This window comes from Felis catus, chromosome A2 (assembly GCF_018350175.1).
Source record: "Felis catus isolate Fca126 chromosome A2, F.catus_Fca126_mat1.0, whole genome shotgun sequence".
Classification (NCBI taxonomy): Eukaryota; Metazoa; Chordata; class Mammalia; order Carnivora; family Felidae; genus Felis; species Felis catus.
The window spans coordinates 162,215,463-162,233,862 of record NC_058369.1 but is presented as its reverse complement, the minus strand read 5'-3'; the positions used below and the strand labels follow the sequence as shown (position 1 = coordinate 162,233,862).

The window sequence follows — 18,400 nt, the reverse complement described above, 5'->3', positions numbered from 1 at the left end:
CAGAGTCGGGGGCGGCCTCCTTGAAGTCCCCTCCCCACCTGCTCGGCTCACTACCCCGGGAGGCTGCAGGGAGGGACTCCGCGCCGGGATCCGCCTGGTGGCCAGCCTCCGGGTGTGTCCGCACGCGGGAACGCATTCATCCATCATCCATCCGTCATCCACTCTTGACCCAACATTTACTGAGCGCATCCTCCGTGCCAGGTGGGGATGCTCTGTTGAAAAGGGACCCGCCTCTCCCAGAGGTCACATCCCGTAAACCGACCGTTTCCGAGGCCACAGGGAGGTGGGGGGGGGGGGGGGAAGCGGACGCAGGGGTGAAGAGGGGGCTGCAGGCCGGACGGCGCGGGCCGCGCGGTCAGGGGTGAGTCGGAGTGGCAGCCAGACCCCCGACCCCCGCGCATCCTCAGATCTGCCACCCCGCTCCCTCGCTCGCGGTAGCATTGAGCCGGGCCAGTGTGACCAATTGCTGGCCTATTTGGTTGACTTAGGTGACCCCAGAAGTTTCTGGAACGTAGGAGGCCCTCAAATAAATGTGTGATGAGTGAATGAAGCATGGGCCCCACCATTCTGGTCAGGACGTGGTGGGCTGGGGGCAGGGGGAGGATCCCTGCTGAGCACAAGGAGCCTCATTCCGGCCCTGGGGGACCACCCCCTGTTAAAACAGCTCAGAGAAGGTGGGCATGTGGAGCTAAACCGGCTCTGGGAGACAGAGGCAGGGGTCCAGCCAAGCGGAGAGGCCCACAGCCCCGGGGAACTGGCTTCCCCCGCTCCCATCCCCCACAGGCTCTTCCTCTGGAATATTTGGGGAAAGAGAATTTCTGGCCCAGCAGTCCCAGTGCTGGTCCCTGAAGCAGCTCTGGCCTGCCATAGGTCTCCGCTGACCTTGCTGCCGGTCACCTCCAGGAACTCTGGGGTGCAGTGTTGACATCCTTGGCCCGGCCTCTCAAGGAAAGGCCTCCAGGGGAGACCACTCTTAGTCACTGCCCAGTTTCATACCCAGGGCCAAGCCCGGCCTTCGTGCCTAAAGAATTGGCAACACAGACCGGTGAGTGTGTGCGTGTGTAATCCGCTGTGGGAGTGTTTGAAGGTATCACAACGGTTTCACCGCATGGAAAAGGAAAGCTTCAAGTTCAGCATCTGATCTCGGGATCCCTAAAGGTCGTAGCCCCTTGTGGTAAGCCCCTTGCCTGTGCTGTGTGCCCGGTATTCGTGCTGAGGTAGGTTTCCTCCCAGTAGCCAGGGTGTCCCTTCTCCCAGTGCCTCCCCTCGCCCCACCCTCAGTCTCTAAAATCCCTCAACTTAGAAAAAAGTAATTTCTCCACCCAAGACACACCTTTATCATAGCATGTACAGAGTCTTGGCATCCCTTTGACTCAACCGCCCCCTACCCGACCAGGCTGAGACCCCCTTTGTAGACTCTGGGTCAGCAGTCGCTACGATTTGCCAGCCTCCAGTCTGCTCAGTGACCAGTTTGCCGAAGCTCAATCTGCTGAGTGGCCAGCTCTCCCAGTGCTTGAGGAACCTCCTTCCTATCTCTTTTGGTTGTACCTCTGACCTTGTTCCTACATCCAGCCCTGCCTCTGTATCTGCATTGCAAAGTGATTGTGGAGAACTCTCCTGAATTCCACTGGAAGTGTGTGTTGGCAGTTCGGCACAGAGACAGAGGCAGGAGTGTAGCTGGAACACATTTTTTTAAAGATTCTCAATCATTCAGTTTGGTTTTCCGCAAATTGATACTCAGTGGTCTAGTTTCATCAGATTTGGCCTTTGGCTACCTGGCCATTGTGTGAATTGGCTTTTGGTGAATTAGCCAGCTGTACTTCTCCCAAACAAATTGGCCAGCTTCCTCCAAAAGATAAATGGTACTGTCCACTCCTCCACATGAAAATGGCTGCAATTTAAAAATATTTTCTGGTTTTCATTATTTTCTTTTTCAATCCACGAGGTCATTGAATAGTACTTTTTAGTTTCCAAATGTATGGGTCCTTTTCAAAGTTTTCTTTTCCTTATTGAATTTTACCTTGTACTAAGAGAATATAGTATGTGATGTTCTTTTTGTTTAGGATTTTCTGAGACTTGCTTTGTAGTCAGGGATGTAATAAATGTTTGAAACTGTTCTGTGTTTGTTTTGAAAGAGAGTGTATGTTCTAATGTTGGTTGTAGGATCTAGTTGGATCTGTTAAATCAAGCTTACTGATTGTGTTATTTGTGTCCTCCCCGTCTTACCATTTTTTGCTTCTCGATGTATCAGTTACTAAGAATGATGTATTAAAATCTATTTATGTTGTGCATTTGTCAGTTTCTCCCTGTATTTCTGATACTTTTTGCTTTATATTTTTTGATACTGTGTATACAGTATAGAATTGTGTTTTCCTGGGACAGTCCATTTTACTATTATGAGGTAATACTCTTTGCCGTAATAGTACTTTTAACCTATAATTCATTTCATTTGATAATGATATAGCAAAACTAACTTTATTCTGGATAGTATTTGTTTGATATATATTTTCCCATCCTTTTACTTCCAAGTTTTCTGTATATTTATGTTTCAGGTGGTGTCTTATAAGAGCATGTAGCTAGAGTTTGTTGTTGAATCCATAATGACAACCTCTATCTTAACTGGCAAGTAGTCCATTTGCATTTATTGTGATTAGTAATATATTTTGATTCATTTCACCATCTTATTTTGTGCTTTCTATTTATTCTGATTTTTTTCTATGCCTTTCTTTCCATTCTTGTATTGGATTGATCACTTTTTCTTTATTCACCTTTGATGAATTCACCTTGATTCACCTCTTTCTATTAATTTGAAATTTATCTAATTTAGTCTTCTTTTTTTATACTTTTAGGGGTTACTCTAAATTTTTACACACACACCACCTGATCGGATACAGTCTCACATCAATTAGCATTTCCACCCTCCTTTCACACAATGGAAGGACCTTAATATATTAATTCAATCCCATCATTGCCCTTGTCTTCTGTATAATTGTTCTCTTTAGTTCAGTCTTATTTTTAAGCACCCCCCAATTCATTTTTCGTCTTGTTTAATCTGTGCTATTTAGATTTACCAGTGTGCTCACTGGTATCTTTGTTCACTATTATTTCTTTTGCCTCTTTTTCCTTCCTTCTGGGTTCAGTGTTCTTCTTTCTGAATTACAAGTTTTAAAGTTTTTTCAGCAAGGAAATCTTAGAACTAAAAGCCTTCAGTTATATTTCTTCCACACCTGAATGATAGTTGAGCTGAGTAGAGAATTATAACTTATAGTCTTTGATGTGTAAGATTTCATTCCATTGTTTTCAACCATCATTGTTTCCGTTGAAAAGTCTGCTGTCATTCTAATTATTATTCCTTTGTACATGATTTGTCTTTTCTCTTTGGCCACTTTTAAGATCATCCCTTTGTCTATGGTATTATGAAGTTGCACTGCAGTGTGCCTGGGTGTGAATTTATCTTTTTCAGAACTCATTCCTAAATCTGAGGTCTTTGTACAAGTCTGGAAATTTCTCAGCTATCGTATTATTTAATATTGCTCTTCCTCCTTATAATTTATACTTGCAGAATTCATATTTGACATTTGTCTTTATTCTGCACCTCTCTTAACCACTCTTTTTTGTTTTGCATTTTTTTTAGAACTTTGTGCTTCACTCTTGGTAGTTTTTTAAGATTTATATTCTATTTCACTCACAAATCTCTCTTCTATCTAATCCACTATTATACTATTAATTTCAGTTATTGTATTTTTCATTTTATTTATTTATTTTAAATTTTTTAATGTTTATTTATTTATTTATTTTTCAACGTTTATTTATTTTTGGGACAGAGAGAGACAGAGCATGAACGGAGGAGGGGCAGAGAGAGAGGGAGACACAGAATCGGAAACAGGCTCCAGGCTCTGAGCCATCAGCCCAGAGCCTGACGCGGGGCTCGAACTCACGGACCGCGAGATCGTGACCTGGCTGAAGTCGGACGCTTAACCGACTGCGCCACCCAGGCACCCCTAATGTTTATTTATTTTTGAGAGAGAACACAAGCAGGGAGGGGCAGAGAGAGAGAGAGGAGACATCGAATCTGAAGCAGGCTCTGGGCTTTGAGCTGTCAGCACAGAGCTCAATGTGGGGCTTGAACCCACAAACCATGAGATCATGACCTGAGCTGAAGTCGGATGCTTAACAAACTGAGCCACCCAGGCGCCCCTGTACACTGTTCATGGGTTTGAGCCCTGTGTCGGGCTCTGGGCTGACAGCTCAGAGCCTGGAGCCTGCTTCAGATTCTGTGTCTCCGTCTCTCTCTGACTCTTCCCTGCTCGCTTGCTCTCTCTCAAAAATAAATAAACGTTTAAAAAAATAATTTTAACCATACTTACTTCATAGTATCTACATGATAATTCTCTTATCTCACATCCTTTATTTTGTCTGATGGCTTTCACTCATGGTTGGCTGATCCTCATATGTTTTATTATTTTGAGTTGTGAACCCGTTTTAAGCCAGGTTTCATCTGTGGGAATTCTGTGGGGCCTGGTTTGCTCATGTGCCCTTCAGAGTTTGTGTTTGCTTCTTCTGGGTACCCCACAATCAGTGTTAGCCTGGGCACATTTTTTCTGTTAACTTTTAGCTTGGGGAATTTCTTAACCCTGCAGGCAGTGTAAATTCAAAGTTCTAACAAGAATAGCTTTGTAGTGGGGCGCCTGGGTGGCTCAGTCGGTTGAGCGTCCGACTTCAGCTCAGGTCATGATCTCGCGGTCCGTGAGTTCGAGCCCCGCGTCGGGCTCTGGGCTGATGGCTCAGAGCCTGGAGCCTGCTTCCAATTCTGTGTCTCCCTCTCTCTCTGCCCCTCCCCCATTCATGCTCTGTCTCTCTCTGTCTCAAAAATAAATAAACGCTAAAAAAAAATTTTTTTTTAAATAAAAAAAGAATAGCTTTGTAGTTATGAATTTTCAGGGGAATTACCCCCTCTCCCCTGAAAAGACAAGGACCTCTTGTCTACTTGTGCTGGTGTTTTACTAGCCCGCCCTTTTACTAATGGTGCGACTCTGAGATTCTGACTTTACATGGGGGAGGGGATTCCAAGTCTAGACCTAACCTTCTGGATCCACATGGCTGTTAAAACTCAACACCTAGGCCGTCTCACCACAGCCATGGGCATTCTTGGGGTCAGAACTTTAGTTCATCCCCCCACCCATCCCCAAGACACCCTTTATTGTCATGACAACTCAGTTATACTTACGAAAGGATATTTGCTATATTTTATCTTGCATTTCTGGGTGCTTTGAGTTAGGAGGAATTTTAGATGATCTAATCTAGCATATTTCTGGTATCAGAAATCCTTTTATGTTAAAACAGCACTCTCTTCAAAAAAATTCAAAATAAAATAAAATAACCCTCTCCTCTGTTTAGCTTATTCTTGTTATTCACTTGACCGTTTCTTCATGTGGCTGTTCTACTCACCACAGATGGTTCTTGCTCAGCTCTGTCTTCCCTGTGTCCGGCCTCGAGTAGGAATCAAATATGTCTTGAGCGAATGGATGATTCCATGGACGATCAGATGGATATCAGCCACTGCTCTGATGTCAGTCAGCATCGTGAGGATAGAGTAGAGGTCAAAGAGTCCATCGCTGCCTCTTTGGGGAAGACAGATTGGGGACAGTGGTGTGCTAGAGCTGATCTTGCTCCAGAGAGTCACTTGTTACCACACCTTCCCAATTCCATGTTCAGTGATCTTACGTTTGTAGCTTGAAATTGGCCATGGTGAGATTATTTATACTGTGAAACTGGAAAACACTAAAAATCAGCCATGCTCTTCCCCCAAGAGCTGGTTGTTAAATATTTACCAGCATACCACAGACTGGAACAATGAAAACATGTAGACAAAATAATCCTAAGCCTATACGGAAAAAGACCCATGGTAAGTGAAACATGAAGTCAGAGTTGGAGGAATCTATCACTCTGGGGCTGTGGTGCTTGGTGACAAAACTTTAAGTTATCCCTGACTTTTTTTTTTCCTCCAGATTTGGAAAGTCTTAGTATCCTGAGGCTCCCTATTAGGGAAAGGAGCTGAATCTTTAATAGCAGCTTCAATGAACAAAAGTGAGGGCTGGCAGGGGGCACCTGGATTTGAACCAGGGACCTCTTGATCTGCAGTCAAATGCTCTACCCCTGAGCTATACCCCCTGATGTAGGCTGGGGCCTGAGTAATACCTTTTACCTGTGTAGCCACACCCAACATCCCTATAAATTTTCACTACAAACGTTCATTGGCTGGGCCTTCTGGAAGCTGCCAAGCCTTCCTCACTACAATTTTATCTCTCTGATGCAAAACAAGCAACAGTTTCCCCTCCCTATAGCTACCTCCCTGCTTTTTCTGGAAAAGCACTGACACCGACATTTATAGCTGGAAGGGGCCCCAGAGTCACTAGTCTCTATGCCATTCACAGTGGGCATCTGATTACAGAGATTCAAGATTACTAGTCTTCCTACCACAGAAAGCCCTTTATTAATAGGATCAGAACCTGGATCCACTCTTCCTGACTTTGGGTTTAGAACCCTGGGTTCCATAGGCTATAGCATGCCCTTGGATTTTGTTCTAAGGAGGGCGGTAAGCTACTGAGCAGAGCAGGAAATGTGGTCTCACTCATGTTTGAAACAATCATCTGGGTGGAAATAGGAGGAGGGGAAGAACAGAAGGGGGAGACCTGTGAGGAGAGTATCAGGACCGGCCAGGTGGGAGCTGGACCCTGGGCCTTGACTGCAGGTCCCGGTGGGGGGCCAAGAGAACCGCTCAGGTGCAGACACATCTGACAGTGGAGCCCACAGGTCTCACTGCCGGCTTTGGAGGCAAAAGAAAGAGGCGACCCAACAGTGGCTGGCAGGTGTTTGGCCCTAGTTGCTGGGGGAAATCCTTGCACTTAGGTGGGCACCACGGATGGAGCAGGGAGCTGGTTAGGAGTGAGAATTCATCATTCGCTTCCCTCTGTGTTTGGTGTGAGAAGCCTGCTAGTTCTCTGCATGAGGGTATCAGGTGTGAGATGCTGGCTCTGGGAGGAGGCTGCAGGCTGGAGGGTCACCCACGGACTTTTCATGTCCCTGTTTCTCCCCAGGGCTCATCTCCTTTCTCTGTCCTCTGTGGATGGTGGGGTTCTGCTCTAATACACACGCTCAGGTCTTGCCCAACTGACAAGCCCTTCCTTTGCCCTCGTGCTTAAATATTAGTTTACCTGGGTTCAGAATTCTAGGTTGGAGGTTGTTTTTCTTCATCTGTAAAAAATATTTATTTTATAATAGCATAAAATATCAATAAAGACAACTTTATTCAAGTATTCATCTCACCAAGGAGAAAAAAAGTTTTAATTTCAAAATGCCATGATTCAAGTGTCTACACAGCTAAAAGGTTATGCATATCAGTGCTTACTACTTTGGATTATAATTCTCAACTACAACTTTTTTTTGTTTTTAATAGCACACACAATAAAGGAAGGAACTCCATGATTTAGAAAATATACATTTCAAACAATCCTTGATAATTATGACCATCCCGGGCTTAATCTGAAAATATTTATGTTTTTTAAATCCATAGACATTTAACAATGCAAACAGTACCTTTGGGGCTGTGGTGATTTGAGATACAGAGTTTTTTACCTTGGGGAGAGATGGGGGGGGGGAGGTCTACTAAAATACAGATCTGCCCGTTAGATCTATTTAATTTTACTTTCTTTTACTTACGTATACATTTCCACTTGAATATACAGCTTTTTAAAATAAGAATGTTTTCCTGATTATAATAAGGCAATAAAGGCGGTATTAGAACCAAGGGACAAGATGGTTGAGTAATAACTGCTTTCGCACAGTAGAGGAAAATCAAATAAGAACCGAGCTCTGTGGGAAATGAAGGGGAAGCTTCATCACTCAGGGCATCTCTCTGAACGATGAGGTTCTGCAGGCCCCCTGAGTGAAAGACAGTCGCAGTGTCCTGGAAGGTACCTGGGTATTGCAACAGGTTAAAAGATGTCAGTTAGAAGCCGACATTGTGTGTGGGGGTATAGCTCAGGGGTAGAGCATTTGACTGCAGATCAAGAGGTCCCCGGTTCAAATCCGGGTGCCCCCTGGAGATTTTCTTTCCGCGTCATCCTGGGTCCCGGCAGTGGTTTCACCCTACCTATTAATTAGGCGACCTTTTTAATATTAATTAGGCGACCTTTTTAATTGGGCTGATTTCCTGTGGACGGCTCAGCAGACCGGAAGTGGAAGCAGGAGGAAAGGCCGGAAAGGCCATCTCCTGCTTCGGGAAGTGGTTTGCTGCGGGAAAATTGCGTTGCCCGCCCAGAAACAGACCTTTTTGCCACGACCCTCTGGCCCACGTGTATGTCTGGTGATCTCAGGCACTGTTTCTCCTTCCGAGTGAGTAAGCAGGCAGGAGGCCGGGGGCGCACACAGAAGCCGCAGCCGCGAGACATCACAGGCCTCGGAGCCGGGACTCTGATGCGGGAGGCCTGGGCAGGGCCCATCGGGAAAACCTGGCACCCTTCTGCCCTTCCCCCTATCTCCTCCAACCCCACCCGCTCTAGATGATCTGACGGACGCGTGTGGGGCAAGACTACGCTGGATGATTTTTAAAGGGCCTTTCGCCTAAATGTGTATGATTCTCAAAGCCGGTGCCCTGGGCAGGGGCCTGAGAAGCTGCCAGGTGCAGAGGGAGGCCTGGCAGGAAAGGGGCCCCTCCACCATGCAGCAGACCCCCCCCCCCCCAGGCTTGAGGCGAGCCCATGGAAGACGTGGGCGACTTGCTATGCTAAGCGCTCTGGATACCGATTGCGGGGCAGGGGCAAGGCGCCCTGGCTCCTCGGTGGGTCCTTTGAACACAGATCACGTGGTCTCTGATTCAGTCCAGGGAGTCCCCACCTGCTGTCATTAAAAATATGTATGTTGCAGACCTTATTTCTTAGAGCAGTTTCCGGTTTACAGAAAAACTGGGCAGAAAGTACAGAGAGTTCTCCTATACCCCCTCACCTTACCCCCCCACCCCAGTTTCCGCGTCATTCACACCTTGCCCTAGTGTGGTACATTTGTTAAAATTGGTGAATGCATATTGATACGTTATTAATACCCTGTAATTTACAGTAAGACTCCTACAGTTTTATGAGTTTTGACCAACGCAGAATGCCATGTATCCACAATTACTAGCATCATGAAAGATAGTTCCACTGTTCTAAAAAATCCCCCCTGCTATACCTATTCATCCCTCCCCTCCCGGCAATCCCTGGCAACCACCTATGTTTTTACTGTCCATAGTTTTGCCTCTCCCAGAGTGTCATACAGTTGGAAGCATACTGTATATCGCCTTTTCAGGTCAGCGTCTTTCACTTAGCTGTAGTCACTTAAGGTCCTTCCATGTCTTTTTGTGGCTTGACAGCTCATTTCTTTTTTAATCACTGAATAATATTCCATGGTATGGGCTTGCTGTCTTTTCCATTTAGACTTGGTGTTGGCATTCCCCATAACTGCATCTTCCAGCAAGAAGAGGAGAGAGAAATTAAGAGTACACATACCTTGATGAGCACCAAGTATTGCACAGAATTGTTGAATCACTACACAGGACACCCGAAACTAACATGACACTGTATGTTAACTACACTAGAATTTAAAAAAAAAAAAAAGGGGGGGGGGGAGAGAAGAGCAGCACGTCAGGCCTTTGCTAGAAAGCTTCCCCCAGTCTCTGGTAGCACTACACAATTTTCTCCATTCCTCATCCTGCCACTGATTCAGTCTCACTGATGATACTCGTGGTATGTATTTGTAACTATCTTACACCCTCAACGTTTGAAATTCCTTTCCATCTGGGGGGATCCAGAGCTGTGCATGGCTGGTGGAAACCAGGATGTAACTATACTACGAAAGGCAAAAGTACCAGACTTTGCCCTCCCACAAACCCCAGCAGGGCTTAGCCGATCCCATGCACGTGATGGAGACTTGGAACATGGAATGAGGTACACACAAGCAGGAAGAGTCTGGAATTTACTCCAGGGGGGCCACTGCTCTGGCATTGGCAGTGGGGCTGATGGCTGCAGCTGGTGCACAGTGGGGGCATTATCAGCCCCCTAACCAGGATGCTGTTTGGAGGTAAATGATCCTGACCCCCCCCCCCCCCCCGGCTGTCCTTTAATTCTGCCCATTTTCTGAGCGTAGATCTCTAGGTTTCCTTTAGTGGTCTGAGATTTTTGTCATTGTGCCAGTAATTTCCTTGTTTGTTTCATTTAGCCATTATCAGTTTCTGTTTTTGAGACAGAATGCTGGCAGTGCGAAAATTGATACCAGAGTTCAGTGCAGGAGGTGAAGGGGACATGACATCGGTCATCTGGTCTTGTTGGGGCTACAAGCAGTGAACATCTGGCTAGTTATTCACAAATTGGGACCCGGCAGTCATTGACACACACTGACAAAGCAGGCAAGTTGAATATTGCCAGTGTCACGTGGAAGGAAGTGCATGATGAGAGCCAGGCCTTGATGTGCTAAGAACACCAGGGGACACCATACAGTAAAGTGGCTAATTCTAGGGGCGCCTGGGGGGGCTCAGTCGGTTGAGCATCCGACTTTGGCTCAGGTCATGATCTCGCGGTCCGTGAGTTCGAGCCCCGCGTCGGGCTCTGTGCTGACAGCTCGGAGCCTGGAGCCTGCTGCGGATTCTGTGTCTCCCTCTCTCTCTGCCCCTCCCCCGCTCATGCTCTGTCTCGCACTCTCTCTCTCTGTCAAAAATAAATAAAACAGTAAGAAAATATATATTAAAGTGGCTAATTCTATGGCATTGGGACTCACAGAAATAAAACGCAGGTCAAATGTGTAAACCCTCTACCCAGCGCCAAGCACAGAGAGTCTGATCTCTTACCCCTAAATAACTGAAAAAGCCTCCAGCCAAAAGTAGGATTTGATCCTGTGGGTTACTGACTTATAATGTCAGTTAAATTAACAGTATCTTTGTCACATGCGTGAAAGGACACGAATTGGAAAAGAGTGGGACCTTCACATCCATCCTGGGCTTATTCAATGGCCTCAGAAACAAAGGCCAGAACTTTGGGCAGGGAGGCTAGGAACCAGCTCTGCCTAGTGGATTTCGCCTCACCGGGGAACGTGGCCACCCCAGGGAAGGGTGCCCAGCTTTCCAATCACCTCCCTTAATAAAAGGATGGTGTTTTATAAGGTGGTCAAACAGCCAGCAACATGATAGCAGGTTGATTATGTTAGAAACATCCTGGATGGGGCGTTGCTTTGTTCTCACTGGAATACTTATTTCGAATTTACATTCTATTTTTGAAGTGAAACATGTTACCCGCGTAACGCAGTAATGATCCAAGTAAGCTGCACAGGAATGAGACAAAAATCTCCCCTCTTTTACCGCATTTTCCATTGCGTAGCTCAGTATCTTCTGTGGTCTCTGAAAAGTGAATCTCACTGGTCTCTGATGCCATGTAATAGAACATAGGTTACTGTGCTGGTGCCTTTTAGGAAGGACTGGTGTGTGTCCTCCCTATGTGAGTGAGGGTCGACCGTGGGGAGGGAGTGGGGGTGGGGGCGTGGGTACATGCAGGGCCTGGAAGAAAGAGCCATCTCTGACCATAAACCAGGGATCCTTGCGCCAGGGCTGTGGGTCTCCAAATAGCAGCCTTTATGCCTCTCGCTAGCTTCCTCTGTTGTGCTGCCAGAAGGATTCAGGGGCTCCTGCCTCTCTAGTGCCCAACCAAGCCGCTGGGAGACTGCCTCAGGAGGGCATTGGGCTGGGGAGACGGGGGAAGATGTGGAGGAAAACGGGCAAGAGAGCAAGCAAGGGTGAGGCTGGGGAGGATGGGGCAGAGCAGGTGTAGCTGAGGGAGGAGGGAAGAAAGGAAGGATGGGGGGGGCTGGGGTCCACAGAAACCTGGTGCCTCCTGCAGTTCAGGTGTGGCTGTAGTGGAAAAGTGCTAGGAGACAAGCGAAGGGTCTCTGGGGAATCGGAAAGGCGATGTTATGGCTGCATAGCCGTCTTTAGTGTGTTGCCGTGCACCTGCCGGTTTCACAGGCCGACCAGGAATGAACAGAACTTACAGTGCCCTATGGAATGTTTGGTGCGGTGTCACAGGTGAAATAATGTAAAGAGGACCTCATCCCATGCAAGGGGGTATAGCTCAGGGGTAGAGCATTTGACTGCAGATCAAGAGGTCCCCGGTTCAAATCCGGGTGCCCCCTGCTGGAGCTTTGCTTTATTGCCTCTCCTAGAGGAGTGGCTTCCCAGCTACCACATTCTATACAATGTCATCAGTTGCTCTCCCCACCTCTTTTCCCCAGGCCCTGGTGTTTTTTCAGGTGTCCTTTCTCCCTTGACATACTGAAGTATGGTAGGTTCCTGGTATCAAACTTCTGAGGGGCAGAGGCCAGCCAGGTGGCCGGCGCCGGCAGGTGCACACACGGAGTTGGGAGGGCCCAGGGTGATGGTCACCGGCCCAGCTGGGGCTATCGGGTCCACCGCGGGACTTCATTCCCCGGGTGCGTGCCTGGGTCCTCACACTCCCACACCACTGACCATCCCTGCAGCAGAGACCAAGGGGAAGGAAAAGCAAAAAAACGAAAAACGAAACAAAACAAAACAAAACAACACGTAGCAGGAAAGAGGGAGACAAGCCCCTTTTCTCCTGCAACATCCCTCTGGCGCCCTCTACTGACAGCTCTTAGCATTGTGCTCGCTTAAGGAGAAAGGCGTAGGGAAGCCAGTCCGTTATTGCAGGGCAGGTGTGGAAGCATGAATTTGGACCCAGGAGTCAAAAAATTGATAACTGGCACATCGTGTGAGTGCCAACAGGATGTTAGCAGGTGTATGCAGGCGGGGGCTTGAGATCATCCTGCAAATTTGAGTGTGCCCTCTGGCATTTCTGCCATTACTGTGAGATGTGTTTATCCTGTGAGCTGCTGCCCCTTCAGCCTGGGCCCCAGAAAGAACACACGTGGTCCAACCTTAAGCGCAACTCACCTAGAAAGGCCAACGCCCTCTGGACCCACAGCTTGAAGCGGGCTTACCCAGCCAAGCCCAGCCTCTATCAATTGATTCTCATTCAATAGTCTGACCCATGAGCATGAGAATAAATGCTTATTGTCGTGTGTCAATGCTTTGGGGCGTTTTTGCAACACTCTTATGAAGACGACTGGAAAATACTAACATTGACATTCAGAAGGGGCCTCCTGCTATAACAAAAGCCTAAAGTACATGACATGTCTTCATGATGAAGCATGGGGAATCAGTGGGAAGTTAGTGGGGTAACTATTATTGAGAGCAGGGAAAACGGGCTCATGATAACCTGGAAGGCAGAAAATGTATTTGAACTTGTAGTGTTAGGGGTAGGATATTACGAAGAAAAATACTGAATGCATGAGCTGTTTTGTTACAGGCTGTTTTTGATAAGGTACTGCAAAAAAAAGATTTGAGTTCAGAAGACAACTTACTGGTTTGCAGTCAGAATTTAGAGGCAATCTAGATAGCTCAGAATTGCGTAGTGAGAAAAATAAAACCATCCCATCCAAAACAAAGGCGAGGCTGTTATTACATCACTTTAGCCAAAAGGCCAAATCCAGAGCCTTCCAGTAAGACATAGCCCCAAACCAAATCAAGCTTAATGTGCTCATAGCTTAGATGTACTTCATTAAGAGCACTGAAGAATTAAGCCGATACTAAGTATATCCTCTCAGCTGGACAAAAGTATTCCTAGAAAGACTAAGGATGTGCCCAAGTACTTATAATTAAGCTGGAGGGAGAACATACATCAAAGAGAATTGTGATCATGGCTTTCGGCATGTGGAGTCAAATACATAGAAAACCCACACATTTCTTGAGAGAGCTGTATTGGCGAAAACATTACTAGCCTGGACAAAAAAGTTACCAAGACTGGAGAATAAAAGGGCCTGGGCTTCCAGCATTCCATAGGGGGAAGCAAACTGAGAAGAATGCCTAGCCACAACAAAGGACATGTTTTCCAATGATGTCTCCAGAAATTTCAGAGAAGGAGGAAGGAAAAAGGGAAGACGTCTTAGAGGGTGGGCCCATGAGTCATGCAGAACAGTGGGCAGGGAGCTCTTCCTAGGCAGCAGAACCAGAGCCAACTCAAGGAATATTCCCTACTGCTGGAATGCATATGTTGTGTGCCACTGGGGTTTGGGGTGGTTTGTTATACAATATTATTGTAAAAAGGCTGGCAAATACTGAATTTGGTATCTAGAAGGTATCTAGTTTGTTATACAATATTATTGTAAAAAGGCTGGCAAATACTGAATTTGGTATCTAGAAGGAGGCTCTGTCTGCAACAAAAGACAAAAGGGGGGCATGGCCACTTATGCCTAGCATTTCAATGTCTATGACCGTGTGTGTTTCCCGTTGTGATCAATCATTGCACGTAAACATTTACTGCCGTAAGTCTGTTCCTGCACCATCGCTGGACTTTGGGTGTATGAGTGGTAGATAATTTGTTTCTTAAGCTTATAGGTCTCTGGATCGAGAGAAGCCTCATCTGGATCTAACGTATATCATAAGATCCTGGACTTCGTCTGACTGAATGAGGCTCTGGGGGCTTTGGGATGAGGCTGAGTACCTTATGCACGTGGGAGAGATTTAAGTAATTATGACCAAGAGGGCAGACGATGGTAGGTTAAAATGTTGGCCCCAGTTCTGCACTTGTTCTATGTATGCCCTTTGCCACAAGACTTTTCACATCCTCCCATTAGAAGTGGAACAGGTTTGGGGTGGCTCCGTCGGTTAAGCATCGACTCCTGATTTTGGCTCGGGTCATGGTCTCACAGTCGTGAGATCGAGCCCTCCATTAGTCTGAGCATGGGGCTTGCTTGAGATTCTCTCCCTCCCTGTCCCTCTCCCTCTACCCCTCTCCTGCTTGCAAGTACATTCTCTCTCAAAAAAAAAAAAAAAAAAAAAAGATAGATTTCCCTGCCCTTGATTTAAGGGTAGGTCCTAAGACTTGCTTTCACTGATGGGATATTAGCATGTGTGATACTAACAGAGGCTTGAAATCTGCTTACGTGCTTGGGCTTGACCTTTTTGCATTTCTGCCACTGCCATGAGAAAATTTTCCCTGCTAGCTGTGACTCTTCCAACCTGGACCCAGGAAGAAACAGACTTGGAGCAGACCTGTGCCCAACTCACATAAAGAAACGAAGCACAGGAAAAAAAAAAAAAAAAGAAAAAAGAAAGAAAGAAACCAAACACAGATGGACCTCCAGCTTGAAGCAGGGCCACCAGGTCAAGCTCAGACTAGATCTACTGGTTGTCATCCATGTTGCTGACCCCACGAACATGAAAAGAAACGCTTATTGTTGCATGCATCTGAATTTGGGGATGGTTTGTTATGAAGCGTTATTATGGACATAACAGGCCTGATTCCTACACTTCCTCTCCCTTCTCCCCACCCCCCAGGTACTGAGCAAGGGGTGAGGAGGAGATTGCAGTTTATGGGAGGAATTCAGATTGTGGCTTCAAAATGGAAAAGTGCTATTTGACCAGCCAGAAGCCCTGGGCGGTGGGGGGGGGGGGGGGGAAGGAAGGGTGAACTCCTGGCCAGAGGGAGGTCTCCAGTCAGTTTCTAGTGGGCTTGCCAGTTTCATTGACTGACCAAGAGTGAATAGAATGTACAGTACGCTGTGGAATGCTTGGGCGTGGTGTCACAGGTTAACTATGCTAATGAGGAGCAGGACCACAGTAAGGGGGTATAGCTCAGGGGCAGAGCATTTGACTGCAGATCAAGAGGTCCCCGGTTCAAATCCGGGTGCCCCCTGGAGGTGGCTTACCTTATTGACAAATAAGTGACCTAAGTTAGGGTCCTGCTTATTGGAAAGTCCTCTCCATTGCCACCTTCCTTTTCTCAGGTGACTTCTGGGATGCGGCACATGTCATGGAGCTGTTATGAATGACGTATGTGTGACAGAAGGTCCTAAGTTCCTCTTCAAACTTTACCTTATGATCACAGGTTACCCAGCCTGCCTGCACGCACTTAGGGACCTTAGTTAAAAAGAAAAAAAAAAAACAGATGAGCCCTAGGAATTATGATTTAGTCGGACAGAGGAGGTACCTGGGAACTTTTGCTTTGGGGAGGCACACATCCCACCACCCCTCCGCTAACTTCAATTGTAACATCCAGTGGTTCTAAGTATTTTGGAACATATAACACTATGTAATGTTAAACAACGTTCCGGTGGTGAACATCAATGGGCTGTAGGCACGGAGAGCGGCCAGGTGTGCAGAGGGGAGAGAATGCAGGAAAGGCAGGGAAGGTGTGGGCATGCTAGGGTGGTGACAGATCGTAGTGGCACCATACTGCTAGGTGTGGTGACTGCCCATAACTGATAACTCTGCTTTAATTTCTTGTTAATGTTTATTTATTTTTAAGGGGGGGGGCAGTGCGAGCAGGGGAGGGGCAGGGAGAGAGAGGGAGACACACACACACACAGAGCAAGCTGGGGAGGGGAAGAGAGAGAGGCAGACACAGAATCCAAAGCAGGCTCCGGGCTCTGAGCCGTCAGCACAGACGCGGGGCTCGAACTCACGAACCGTGAGGTCATGACCTGAGCCGAAGTCGGCTACTTGACCGACTGAGCCTCCCAGGTGCCCCTCGACTCTGCTTTAAAGTTCAGAATCGAAACGCACTTATTAGGCGAGACTGGTTGTTTCTGAATGAAGCGTTTGATTGACAATCTAGAGGTCCCTGGTTCCAATTCAGGTGTGTTGCTTTTCTTTTTCCCTCCCAACTTTAGAACCTTCTTTCCATCTTTTGAGGATGTCCAATTATGGGAGCCCTGGTGGAAGAAATGTCTCCTCTTGCAGCTGCAGAGGCCAAAAATAAAGGCGATTTTCTCCCTTTCTCCCTCTCTCCCAGCACCGCTGGCCAAACAGGTGCTCCTGACTCACACTACACTCGGAATGAGTGACACAAATCCCAGGGTTGGCAGTGCCCGAGGGCCTGGCTGGCTGAGTCCCCTTGGGTCGCCCCTGCCTCGCGTGAACCTGCGCCTCCAGCCTTCCCTTCAGCGCTGCAGGCTCCCTGCCACACAGACAGTGGTCATCTCATCTTTCGCCACAGGCAGAACCAGTTTCTGTTTCTGGAACCACGTGCCTAGGCCGATACAACATTTGGGGTCTTTTGCCGCTGGCAAAAGACCTTCACGAAAGTGGGGTGGCTATAGAATTGCTTTTCTGTCCTACTTGGCGTTGAAGGAGGTGGAAGGCCAGTTGATTCGTCAGGGCTGAAAATCCAAGCGCCCACGGGCTGTCAGTGGGAAGTTAGGCTGATGAACTGATCACATGGATTCAATTGGCCAATGGGTTGCAGGAAGCTTATTCATCGGGCAGGCATCTGATGGCTGTTTATGGCTGGCGTGCATTCCGATTGGTCAGTGTCTATGCTGTGAGCCGTGGTTAAGGGTTCTGAGTACCACTCCTTCTTGGAATAGAGATCCCGCTGAAGGACAGAACCTTTAGGGACCACGTGTTGGGATAGAACAGTAGAAAGGGCCAAGCCAAGGCTGACGGTCTCGGGAAGCTCAAAGTCGTACAGTGGAAAGCTCAGATGTGTGTGTTCTCTTCTCCGGACACAGATGGAGACGGCGGACTTCCCAATAACCCCAGCCCAACACTCAGCTCGTCTGCTCAATGACTGACGTGCTGAAAACCAAAGGCAAGATCGTCAAATTTCTCTCCTATTGGGTTCATAGTTTCACCCGCCTCTTGCATGAATCGTTTCACAGGATGTCAGGGCCCCTCCTCCAATTCAAAAAGCAACTGGTGGAGAACCGGGGTGGCTCAGTCGGTTAAGCGCCCGACTTCGGCTCAGGTCATGATCTCGGGGATCTTGGGTCCGAGCCCTGCACGGAGTCTGCTTCAGATCCTCTGTCTCCCTCTCTCCCTGCCCCTCCCCCCCTCAAAAATAAATAAACATTTAAAAAAAGCAAGTTGCTACATCTTGCTTTCATTTTAGCCTTTATTGGGACTGTTCCTATTACCCAGGTAATGGTGCGAGGAATGACAAAATACTTAGACACAAAGGGTCTCCCTGAATAGTCAGGTAGAACATGGGGGATGGTTACTAGTTGCCAAGTTCTGCCTACATGTACATATGGTTCTATATTGTGTTTGTATTTTATAATCCCCAAAGCTTTTCTCTAATATTTAACTCGTGTGCACACGTACGCATGTGTGTGCGCGCGCACACACACACACACACACACACACACACACACACACTGTGACATCTCCCATTTGAGTGTATGTGATGGCCTTTCTGCTTTTTATCCAATAATGAGTAGAGCTTTGCAATAAGGGAAACAGCCTTGTTACTTAATTCAAAGGGATATTTAGCAGACGCCTCAGCAAAAGATAAAGAACAGGAAA

General features: G+C 47.2%; 1 long non-coding RNA gene and 4 other non-coding genes across 6 annotated transcripts in view; 4 read left to right on the top strand and 1 right to left on the bottom strand.

Annotated features, from left to right (window-relative positions):
* The first annotated feature begins 3 nt into the window (after positions 1–3).
* The window catches only part of LOC111559558, a 28,115-nt gene continuing 9,718 nt past the window's right edge, over positions 4–18,400 (top strand). Inside the window, exon 1 of one of the 2 annotated variants that reach the window (XR_002740650.2) lies at positions 4–201. This is a non-coding gene — a long non-coding RNA (uncharacterized LOC111559558). Of the gene's footprint in view, positions 202–8,242; positions 10,114–18,400 lie in introns of those variants that run through there. The other variant, XR_002740651.2, reaches the window with a different exon arrangement.
* On the bottom strand, positions 6,100–6,171 carry TRNAC-GCA. The gene has a single exon. It is a non-coding gene; the product is annotated as a tRNA-Cys (tRNA).
* Positions 8,030–8,101, top strand: TRNAC-GCA. The gene has a single exon. It is a non-coding gene; the product is annotated as a tRNA-Cys (tRNA).
* TRNAC-GCA lies at positions 12,139–12,210 on the top strand. Its single transcript has one exon. It is a non-coding gene; the product is annotated as a tRNA-Cys (tRNA).
* On the top strand, positions 15,720–15,791 carry TRNAC-GCA. Its single transcript has one exon. It is a non-coding gene; the product is annotated as a tRNA-Cys (tRNA).